This window comes from Copadichromis virginalis, linkage group LG10 (genome assembly GCF_057382275.1).
Source record: "Copadichromis virginalis isolate Kocher_CV1m ecotype Utaka linkage group LG10, C_Virginalis_male_GT1.1, whole genome shotgun sequence".
In the NCBI taxonomy this organism is placed as follows: Eukaryota; Metazoa; Chordata; class Actinopteri; order Cichliformes; family Cichlidae; genus Copadichromis; species Copadichromis virginalis.
The window spans coordinates 28,064,714-28,077,020 of record NC_140627.1 but is presented as its reverse complement, the minus strand read 5'-3'; positions in this window follow the sequence as shown (position 1 = coordinate 28,077,020).

Here is a 12,307-nt window from a genome sequence, read left to right as displayed (position 1 = left end):
ACATCCAGAAATGCATATACTATTATATATTGTACATATATTTATTAGTTTCAGATGTAGCCATTCTTGTATTTTGCTTGTTTACATTGTTGTATTTTGCACAACTCTGTTGCTTGTGAAGCTCGCACACAAGAATTTCACTCACATGTGCTGTACCAATGTACCTGCACATGTGATGTGACAATAAAAGTGATTTGATTTGATTAAAATTAAACCCAGACAGATAAGTATTTTAATGCAATTGAAAAGCAAAATTATATTCCAATATGAAATAATTACATTTGGCTTGCTGGGACAGTAGAAATACCTTAGGCTGCACTGTCTTTAAAATAACTTTCCCAGCTTTATACCTCTCTTGTCTGACTGTGACAGTAGATAAAATATAGCAACTTTTATTTGTCCCAAAGGTGGGGAATTCCTACAGCACATATTCATAAACATTAAGGAATAACATAAATATGTGATAAAGTCAAAATGAGTTAACAATAGCTTACTGGATGTAAGCCACGCTTTCTCCTTCCAGATGAGTATTGTGCCTTCAAATTTAACTTGAAATGGAAAAAAAGTATACAAAATGATGCAGTTTGATGTTAATGTCAGTGGTGACAAATTCCTTTTTATTGTGACAGAAACAAACAAACAAAACCCTGACGCCTGTCTAACCACAAGATGTCAGCAGTGCTCTAATGTACAAGTGAGAGCAGCCTCAGCCGTTACTGATATATTACTCATGACTGCAGGCACTATGGGAATATACAGAGATTTTATGGTAGCACCACTGGACGTTAGTGTATTTTAGTGTAACACATGGATTTATTACTGGACACACTATTACCTTCAATGTGAAAGTACAGGATTATTATAGGAAAAAGCAGTAAAATGGTTATAGCATAACCCTTCATAAAAGCTTTTATATTATATTATATTATATTATATTATATTATATTATATTATATTATATTATATTATATTATATTATATTATATCCAGTGGGTCACTTTTTTTAATCAAGATATCTAATTTCGGAGTTACGTGTCTCTTCTTTAGTTGTGATTTTGTTCAAATTCAGCTGTTTTGCTTTCATGACATACACCTTAACAGAGCACACTGCCATTTTCCATTTAGTTTTCATTATGTTTATCATACATCTTTATGGTTATATTACTGCATGTTATATAACATGATATTCAAATTTATATACAATATTAAGAATTTATTTGTGTAATATAAACACAAATAACACCATGTTTTACTGCTTGCAGTGATGAGTCACTGAGCTTCAGTCCAGTTCTTGTGTAATTTGGCATACCTCACCCTTTTCCCTGTTTCCATTTCTTATGAATGGTTTCTCAACATCCACCATTTCAATGAGGAGTAGAGTGGTGGATGCGAACAGTAGATGGATCAATGGAAGGACCAGATACACCTCTGAGATCTCGTGTTGAGTCTTTGCTGGATTTTCTCCTGTTTCTTAAGGACGTGACTTTCAGATACTGTTCAAGTTTTGTAGATGAAGTTTTAATTTTTTGGTCTGTTGCTCCTTCTTTCGTACTCAACTTTGTTTCGTCCAGTTTTCTGAAATACTTTACGACACCCTACCAAGCATGCCGAGATATTCCAGGTTTTCGATTAATAGCTCTTTGGGAATCACCTTGTGGGTGCAAAACACAATTTTTATGCCTGTCAAAGTGTGATTATTGGCATTGTTGCACTTTCAACAAAAGAAATGGGAACACATTGTGTTTTTGTAACAGGCTGCTAGTAACAAAATGCCTGAAGAGACTAAAATCAAAGCTGGTTCTTTGCTAAGTTTTCTGTTATCTGTGGACACGATGCCGATTCATCCCTTGAGTTACGTCCTTTTTTTATGCTTGAATGATTCATAGGTCAGTCTTATTGTGTGTCACGACAAATAGCTTAAATGCAACACAGTTGTGGAGTAGCGATATATATAAAAATTCATCAAAGACGATAAAGCAGAATTAAAAATGTCTCAGTAAATGTAGGAGAGACAGCAACAAAGTAGTTCAGTATATCACAGTGGACAGTGCAACAAAGTGACAGTTTACACAGAAGCCACGGCCACAGCAGTTTTCATCCTCAGCTGGAGGGATGTATCAGACATTGCAGGTGTCTGAGCATCATCTAGGTCTTTAACACTGCTCTCCTCTGCCAGGGTCAGCTCATTGTGTCCACACCTCTCAGAATTGTTCCCTTTGTGTTACTGATTTTAAAGCACTGATATGCCAGTTGGTTCTTGGTCAGTGTTGACGTTGGACTTTGTTGTGTGTAACCTCTTTCATTGGGTCTGCTGTCATAGTAGGCCATAGCCTGTTTTCTCAGCAGACTCCCCAACGTCTGACTCCAACATCCCTCTTTTATTATTATTATTATTATTATTTTTATATGTTTTGACAGATACAACCAGTGCCTGCTTGAACCGAATACATCAATAATAATATGTTGCGTGTATGAATTAAGAGACTGAGTCGATTTGAGGGGAACTCACTCTACTTTAGAGGGAAGTTGCTGTTTTAAATACACCAAGAGTTGTCTAGCAGGCTGTGAAGTCATCTCCCTCTGTGTGCAGAAAAACACGCACCAATCAGGATATCTGCAGAGAGGCAACCATCACGCTGAGCTCCAGATAACCTGCTGTTCATCATCTCCTCAGTAGGCAAAAACAGTGGATGTGTCACTTTGAGAAATGTAATCAAAAACTGGAGAAACTTGCTGCAACACAGTCACAGATTAATGTTTCAAGTCATAATATATTTGATTGTCTTGCCACTTCACTGGTTACAATTCATGTCTGCAGTGAGCAATTGTCATTATCGTTATCAGTAATCACAAACTTTTTTCTTTTTTTACTCAGAAAGATTAATTTAACACTTTTCAGCAGCTCCCAGCGTCACACTGGCGAAGCTGCATATATAAACCCGAGTGCACCTGAGCCCGAATAAACTGGATATATTTCATACTGACACACGAGAGCCACTTAGCAACATGTCAGCCTGCGAGTTTCAGGTTAAAGCGCACACCAGATCATTCACAGAAGAACACGCCACCGAACACTTGTGAATGACGTGTCTTTATTGACCAAATGAATCCACATCTTGGTCATATTCGTCGAGAGGTTTGTTGGATCAGACCGTCCTGAGCGTAAACCATCCAAACGGTCACGAGGACCACTTCACCTCCTCTTTTGGATTTGGTTACTGCAGGCCACAGCTGCTGCTGTTTAGGCAGTTTTGGGACTGTGGCTGCATCTGCTCATAAATAACACAGTCTCATAAAATTTAATGAAATGAGAATTAACTATGACACACGGATTAGGCTGTATGAATACTGCAAACATCATTTTCCTCTACTTTTTGAATGGATGACAAAAGCATTTTTCATCATTACCATTCATAATGATGCACATTGCAACTTTGGCTTAAAATATTTTTTTAAATGACTGGAGGACAGAAATAATTCAGCTCAATTTTATTTATACAGCGCCAAATCACAACTGTCTAAGATAAAGACCCCACAATATAAAACCACAACAATCAAATGACCAAGGACTTGGCGACAGTGGGAAGGAGAAACTCCATTTTAACAGGAAGAAACCTCCGACAGAACCAGGCTCAGGGAGGGGAGGGGCCATCTTTGTGAGCAGTTGGGAGTGATGTGAAGAAGCCAGGACAAAAGACACACTGTGAAAGAGAGCCATAGATGAATAATAACTAATGATTAAATGCAGAGTGGTGTGTAGACACTAGTGAGTGAAGAACAAACACTCAGTGCATCATGGGAAGCTCCTGCAGCGTAACTAAGGGAGGGTTCGGGGTCACCTGATCCAGCTCTAACTACATGCTTTATCAAAAAGGAAAGTTTTGAGCCTGGTTTTAAAAGTAGAGAGGGTGTCTGGCTCCCAAATAAAAATCTGGAGCTGGTTCAACAGAAATACAACAACAAGCCTGGAGGAAAGAGTCTTGATATATTGTAACTACTCACATCCCGTTAAAGTGTTCCTGGCATTTCAATTCAGAAAGTGTCCACAAACTGAATCTTCAGCTGAACCAGCTATTCTGAGCCATTATTGTTATTGACCAACTCTGACTCGTTTTGCATTGGAACCTTTTTGAAGAGAGTCCCAAACTGCCCTTGTCAGCTCAGCTGTAATGTACAGCGTAATACATTCCTGTTCAAAAAGCTATCTGAAAGACTGCAAAAGCCATAGAAATAATCATGTTGTGATAAATCAGTTACAGATGGGTGGCTGCTGAGCTATTAACCTAATAAACAATGCTTGGGCAGGCCTGCACTAAAGAGTGTGAAACTCTCGCAGCGGCTAACTGTATTTACTACCAAACAAAGTGCTGTAACATAAAAATTATGCTTGTTGTCATCGCCTCTACGCTAGAGCGTCCTCTGTTCACCTGTTGAATCCCAATTAAGTACTCAGTGGTGCTTTAGCCCCGGTTTGGTCTGCCAGCTTTAGAGGGAAGTGTCAAACTCTTTGGCTTGCGGGACATTTGACTGCTCGTTCTCTGGCCAGGAAACACATTTCCGTGGATTGGTACAATTTTACTGCACATATTTACAACATAGGATTTTGCAGAGACCAAGGACTTTGTATGCTGTGTGAGATGGCCCATAATTAAAAGCACTTTGCAAATGAGCTGGTGATAAATGTTCCAGTTAAACTGTGTTAAATGATGTCCAAATCTTCTTCTGTAGACTTGTTCCTGTGGGGGGGGGGGTTCACCACATGAGATCATCTGTTTCCATCTCTTCCTTTCCTCTCCATCTTCTTCTGTCACATAAGATTCTTTCACCACATCCATAACCTTCTTCTTTGCTTCCCTTTTATTTCTTTTCTTTCCTCTTGCGAGGGAGCTTTAAGCCTCACCATCCTTTTCCCAGTACACCTGGCGTTTTTTTCTCTGCACATGCCCAGTTCAGTTACTTTGCCCCTTGCTGCGTGTATGTCTTACTAATACATTTAAACTGATACTGAAGTAGGCGAAATCCTAATAAGAACAACACATATACTTGATTATAAATCCCTAAAACAGTCTTGTTAAAAAGGTTTGATAAATGATACACTTCTCCCGTTTTAACTTAGCAGTACACAAGCTATGTTCTACAATAAATAAGGCTTTCTGTGAACTTGTAACATCCTATTTATTAAGTTACAAAAAAATGTCTACTGATTTAACAAAGTATCAACTTAGTAACCTAATAACATCAAAATGAATTATACTACTCAGAGATCAGATGTCTAGGGAGGTTTGCTGTCCCTTTTAAGGTAATGTTTCACCTGAAGCTAGGTTTGGGGCATATTGTCCATCTCTGAGCTTTCTCTCTGATGTACTAATTCCTAATCCTGTCAGTCTTTGTCACTCTCAGTGCAAATTTATTATCTTTAACACAGCAGCCACTGGTTCCACCTCCTCCCTTTTCATCAGCACTGTTACCCATGTACTTTGCCTGCTCTCACTACCATTTTCTAAACCTTTTTTTCACTCTGTTCTTTACATACACTGTATAAAAGATGGCCATAGTCTCTGGGTCTGAAAACTGAAGCCAAAGCGGGGTGGCCTGCAGGAGGTGACTCCTGTGGTTGCCAAAAGACGTCTGGTTTTATAATTTGTTTTGCTCTCTGACCTCAGTAATTATGCTTTACTGGTTTAGTCATGAGTTTCATGTCAAATAACATGAAGTTACTTTAGTAAATTTTGGTCATCTTTCCAAACAAAAAGGAGGATTATCCAGGGTTCGCTCACTCTAACACCCATCATCATTAAGATTTTAAACAGACTTCATCACAGGACCTAACTTATATATGTGTAACAATACGATGGTTTCACTGATCCTATGCTGTCTGCGCTTTTTTACTTCTCACCTGCACCCTCGTTCTTTGGACGGTTAAGCTGAAGGACTTAAACTTAACCAACTTCATACCCCAGCTTCCTGCATCCCCATCATTTCACTTTCCTCTCTCTCATTCACACAGATGTTTTCTGTCTTGCTCCTGCTGACTTTTCATTCCTCTTTTCTCCACCTCTCCAGGAGCTCCACTTTCACTACAGATCCCAATATCACCTGCAAACATATAGCTCATGCAGGCTCTTGCCTGATCGTATCTGTCAGCCTGCTGATCAGCATTGCCGACAGAAAGGTTCTTAGAGTCAACCCTTGGTGTGATCCCACCTCCACCTTGAACCCATCTGTCACTCCTACTGCACACATCACTACTGTGTCACAGTGCTCACGCATACGTTTAAACAAAAACTCTTATTTACATGACAAACACACGGCTTCATATTCTGAAACCTTAAAAATTTAAAGGGATAAAGGTAAGGTTGTCAATCCAAGTTTCTGTGTCATGTTTAGAATGATTTCAGGGCACAAATGGACCAGCGGTACAGCATGACACAGACACTGGTAGTTAATGGGGAATGTGACACGCCTAAACTGAATCAGGGTAACGAGACAAAAGATAAATCACAGAATGCAAGATTACCATAAAAACACCAAACCTGATCTGTAGAAGTCATAAAAGAAAGCTCAGGAACAATACCAAGTCCACAACTCAAAAACACTCGGTGAAAAAACCCAGGACTTCTTACTTTGCTGTGATTTGTTACTAATAGAGGAGATTAAGCAATTGAGGAGCCAGTCTTTCTCATTTAGAAAGATCTGAAATGTATTCTTTAAAAAAAGAAAAAAGACTAATCCTTGTAACTAACATGCATCAAAAACTATTGGTCCTTTTTGCTTCCAAAACATAGGGGTTGTGTTTGGGGCTCAGAGAGTTAACAGCACCTTTTGTGTTGGTTTAAAGAGCAAGAGACACCTTAGTTAACATGCACAGGGCACACAGATGTACTAGCCGATGTTATGTATGCTAGAGATATGCTGATCAATGCCTTGTTAAAGCACTCTAATCTCATGAGATCTTTAATCTTTAAAGATGGTTCAGGTAATGGGAGTGATCAAGTGAAGATGCCTGCTGTATACGCGGAAAAAAATCTATCTTTCCTCTCATTCATCCAATTAAAACAAAGATTTTTTCCAGCCAAAACATTTAAAGTCTAAGGTCAGAGATATTCTTTCAAGCCCTGTTCTGCACTAAAGAAGGCTAAACTTCAGTGTGAAGTTATTGAGCATCCTAACTCGAAACATTATAAACTGGGATGGGATGTGCATGGTGCAAAGCTCTGCAGCAGGTGATTAACAGTGCACAGAATATCACCGACACCAAGGAGAGGCGTCTGCAGAGAGCCCAAAGGACACTAAAAGACAATACCCATCCGGGCCACAGCATGTTCACCCTCCTGCCATCTGGCAAGCGGATGCAGTAGGTTGTGCTGCTGCATCACCAGATTTCAGAGAGGTTTCTTTCCTCGGGCTATGAGATTATTGACATCATTCTACACACTTTAGCCTTTTAAAATGTTTTATTTTTTTATTTAGTAGCATGAGGGGTTTTCATCTACAATCTCTTTGCGCAACCACGTGTTTTTTCTTTTTAAGAAGGTAATGAACTCTTAAAGGTACTAAAACAGCACCACTGTAAAGAAAAACACAAGATATCCTACTAAATTGAAACCCACTTTTAAATAGCAATAAATCAGTGTATTCAAGCTTTTTTTCCCCCCACTAATATCACTTCATGAACCCTGGTCCATAGATGACGAAGGCTGCTTTCAGGTGAAACTTGTGAGGTTGTGTTTTCAACATGAGAGGTCAAGAGCATGATACGCTTTCTATTCAGTTGGTTTAAGTTGTGAGATCACTGTTGCTAGGTGACTGGCAATCAAAAGTGAACTTTGCCTTGTTCCCTTTTCAGAAACGGTAAACTGATTGAGGTTTCTTACATTTCAGAGCCTTAAAATAAAAATAAGAACAAAGGAAAGAACATGTCATATTCATAAGCATCTGTAATTACTGTATAAATGAAAGTGAAAAATTTACTTGTTAAATCTGCACATTTTCATATATTCAACACCATGAATACAATGAGCCTGTGCGAAAGCGCTATAAGCCTTTCTAAGCATTTTTCAGCATGCTGTAGATTATTATCATTAGTGAACTCTTCAGTGATTGAGTTTTTCCAGTGATGAGAACGGTTGCCTGAAAATATTCACAGACCACTGAATTAAACGCCTTAAAACATATTTAAATGCAAATTACCTTTCAAGACACAGCATGCTCCACCCATTCCACTTTGATGATTTAAGTTCACTCATCACACAGGTAGCGCTTTCATCTCTTTGAAGCTATCTATTTGTAGATCCTGCACATCCTGAGAGGTACAGTCTGATGTAATTCTTCCTCACGGAGGGGTAAAGGAAGGTGCTTTTTGAAGGGGGTTCTCTCAAGCTTTTAAGTTGCTTTGCTCGCTCTCCTCTGTACTCTTCTAACAGTGAAGGCCAGTTCACAACCAAACACGTTGGTATTTGTTTTCACTCCAATTCGGACGAGCAAATTAAATGAAAAGTGTTACCATTCCTTTAGATGGGAAAGGAAGCCTTGGACTTTTCATTTATTTGAAATAGGTGCTGCCAACAAATACTAACTGAAATGGAAATTAAAAGCACCTGAGAGAACATTTATATTCCAGTTATTTTTGCTCACATATCTCTACCATAGACTGTATGTCCTCAAAAGCTAAACAGGAAATAGGTAAACAAAAAAAATCCTTCACATTTATGCAGTTAAACAAATGTTTGTGATGTAATGAATCTTCCTAGTCATTTAAAGCAAATGTTTGATTTAGTGAATTATATTTAAAATTGACTTTGCTAGTTGAACACTATTTACTGCTCTCCAATCAGCTCTTTGAGAATTCTTCAGTTTCCTTTAACTTGAAATTGGCCAACTTTATAGCAGAAGTAAACATGTTTACAGCCTAATAGTAAAAGTTTTGGTCTCTATGGCTTAGCTGCTGCTAGCTGCTTGTCAGGTGGGACCTTAGCAAGGACTCTCTACTGTATCTGTCATGTTTGTTCCTTTAGTCCTTTTTAAAAGAAACAGTTTTAGACAAGTTTGATGTGTGGGAAAGTTCACTAACTGAGAAATCTATTGTTTACTAAGCTAGCAAACTTAGCAGGCCTAGCGATCAAAAAAAAAAAAAAAGAATTCCTGCTGATTTCTGGCGCTTGCATTGCTAGCATGAAACTGATCATAAAGGTACATGGCGCTGTACCTAAGACCTCTTGAGATTGCTTTGGTTGTCACAAGTTGTTGCCATTTGCACGGCAGCTGCTGACCTGGCTGCAAACTATTCGCCAGATGAAAAGTGCAACGCAAATCGGAACCAGATGCATTCAAAGTAAAGTTTACTTTGAAGGTTCAAAAGGCACAACTTTAAGTTGGTACAACTCACAAAGTTGTGCCTTTTGAAATGTGTTGTATTGCCAACATATTTCAAAAGGCAAAACTTTTACTTTGAAGGCGTATGTTTTCCGTCTTTGGTTTGCAAGTTTTTCCTCTGAAGGGTGTCTGGGCTCAGCCTCAGAGATAAGGTGAGGAGCTCGGTCATTTGAGAGGGTCTCAGAATAGAGCTGCTACTCCTCAAGGTGGTTCGGACATTTGACCAGGACACCTGCGAAGTGTTTTGGACGTCCCGCTGGGATGAGGCCCCAAGGCAGTGCAATGACACACTGGAAATTATGTATCTCACCTGGCTTGGAAATGCCTCCGTGTCCCCAGAAGAGCTGGGTGAGTCGGCTGGGGAAAAGTACATCTGGGCATCTTTGCTCAGACTGCTGGCCCTGCCACCTGGACTCTGATAAGGAACGGTTGGTATTTTTAGCAGAATATAAAATCACGCCATTTACTTTCATTTACTTGATCAAATCACGACAAGAACAATGATTAAAACCAAGTGAGATGATTCCTTTGATTGTTTTGTTGAAGTAAATACTGCTTGTTGTGGCATGCATTATCTCATTTTCACAAAAGACATTTCAATCAAGAGGTACAAGAGTCAGAAAGAAGGAAAGAAAGAAGGCAAACAAAGACAATCCACAGTGGTGCAGCATCAGAAACCAATTCTTTCTGTGATGCGGTCTGGTCAGTTTACAACAAAGGGTTGGGATGAAACAGACTAATTTTGCTGTCATGGCGGCCCTTTCCCAGCTTTACAGCGTGAAAGTTAGAGCCGTATTTTGGTTAGATCTGTAATCACTATCCAATCTGCCTGGAGGAGAAAAAGAAATTTAATTTGACAAGGAGGTAATGAACCCATGCAGCCATTATCTTAGATAACCCATTTGAGAGACTGGTTGAGCACTGATGAAAATTCTATTAAACATAGCTGGCTGATTTCTCTATTTTGTTCAGTGCCAGAAAAGCCTCTTTTACCCTTGCCAATTTACTTTGAACTCTCAGAGTTGCCAAGGATCATTATATCAAGGAGCTTCAAACACTCACCCTTTCCTTAATGATTCAAAGGCAACAACCCCAGACTTTGGGCTAATAACCTCTGTGATGCATACACAAGATACCTAGGCAAGTGCGGCAAATACTTTACTTTCAGTTCCTGTCTAGAGTTGCATTCCGAGGAGGATTCTTGTGTTAAATACAGCTTTCTGAGAAGTTTTTTGTTTTTAAATGCACTTCGACCCTGCTCAGTTAAAAGCTGATCCAACTTTGCTTTACTTTTCAACAAACCTTAAATGTAAATTTCCTCCTTGTGGATAGTCTATTTACCAACAAGCCTGTTTAATACACACTATATATGACACACACACACACACACAGGCTCAATTACCATAAATATCATAATATAATACATTTAATTATTCAAGCTTTTTGTTATTTGTTTGTAGTGTTTAACTTCATCCTCTAAAAAATTTGTTTCCCAACTTTTTGATAGAGATATTTTAATTGAAGCACAGTTTTGGGACACAACCCTCATCAAAAGTTAAAGACGGCATCAATTATTTCTACAGATTACATACTGGTTATATCTCTCCAAATCACACCCTTCTCATAGTAATTATCAGAGAGGAAGTAAAGGAAAAATCTGGGCAATAGAAAGAAAGCTGAGCGTCTCTGCTTATCTTATATAAGTAAATATGCCATTTGCAAATACCTTTTGATAGATCCTGATATAACTCAATACTTTAACAGTGGCTTAATCTAAGAGAGTGCAAATAGACTTAAAATTACATGGTAATGCTGTAGTCAATATCTCCTTAATTACTCGTGATAAGAGAAAGTGATACAAATTTTCTCTAAATGAACTCTTTTTCAACTGTAACAACTTGGTGGCATCTCATTTGTATTTCCTGTCATTTTCTCAACCTTACCGGAGTCTTGAGTGGGAGGATGCCAAAAAAAGAGGGCGATTTCAAGAAACACATTTAATGAACGTGAAATTGTTATCTGAATCACTGTCACAGGCACGGCTGGATCATCTGCCAGTGGGCTCCGTGTGTGTGGTTTGTGCCTGTTTGTGCAAAAGAAGCAATATTTAAACAGTAAGAATAAACAGTTGTCACTCTTCGTACCATTTTGTTGTTTCCATTTTTCCCCCTGCTTTCCGTTACATTACAAAGTGCACTTGAGTTTTAATGAGTTTGTGAAAGTTTTTATTGTTTAAGTTTGATCATTTAATGTGCTTGAAAGAAAAATAGAACTCTTATTAACTTGGTATTTTCTAAAAATATGTCTGCCAAATACTCATGTTAAATGAAGCGGTATATTGGGTTTAACACTAATTAACAAACGTTATCATGAAAATGTACCATGGTTGATGAATATTATTTTTATGAACTTTAGCAACCTGACAAAGCTAGTGTACCTGCAGACTCCCAATCTTGCAGGAATTTGTTTGTTTCAGTTCTGATGGCTTGGAAAAAAAGAAGGAGAACACTTCAGTACCCCTGTGTGGTATACAAGCATCACAAGCGCAGGGATCACTGGAACAGTTTACGGCCAAAGCTCCATTTAGCTGACCTTGTGGAGTCTTTAAAAAAAAAAAAAACAGGAACTTTTCGGCTTCATCAGGCTTTGTATTGACACTCATTTGTTATATTTGATATTATTTATTTTTATTATTTTTTTATATTTATTTCCTATCAGTAAATTTATTGTACAGCCTTTTGTGACTTTTGTACGGTGGCCCTGAGAGGCCAAACGGACTGCAACTTCAGAAAACACCTGCAAAAAGAAAAACACCGCAAACAGAAAAACACCTGCAAAAAAGAAAAATGCTGCAAAAAGAAAAACGCTGCAAAATAAAAACACCTAAAAAAAGAAAAATGCTGCAAAAAGAAAAACGCTGCAAAAAGAAAAACGC